The sequence below is a fragment of the Arachis ipaensis genome, chromosome B01, assembly GCF_000816755.2.
Source record: "Arachis ipaensis cultivar K30076 chromosome B01, Araip1.1, whole genome shotgun sequence".
NCBI lineage: Eukaryota > Viridiplantae > Streptophyta > Magnoliopsida > Fabales > Fabaceae > Arachis > Arachis ipaensis.
Genome location: NC_029785.2, coordinates 115,758,460 through 115,758,845, shown reverse-complemented (window position 1 = coordinate 115,758,845; position 386 = coordinate 115,758,460).

Here is a 386-nt window from a genome sequence, read left to right as displayed (position 1 = left end):
TATATTTTTTTAAAAAAATATTCTGTTAATTTTAATATTTTTGACAGAAAAATAAGCTAATTATAAAAGGTTTCATTACTTTTTTTTTTTACTGAAAATAGAAAAACTTGAACCCGCAACCTTTTAGGTGAATATGAAGAGATTATGCTATTTAAGTTATAGCTTGTTGGCAATTTAGTTACTCTCTTAGTTTCTATAATTTCATCAAATTTATAATTAGATCCCTATACTTTTTTTCCCTTTTAATTAGATCTCTATACTACTTTTAATTTTATAATTAAGTCCTTCTTAGTAAATATTAGAGTTAACTGAATATTTATCTGCAAACTGAATATATCCACAATTAAAAACTTAATTTAATCTTTGATTACATATTAAAAATATTC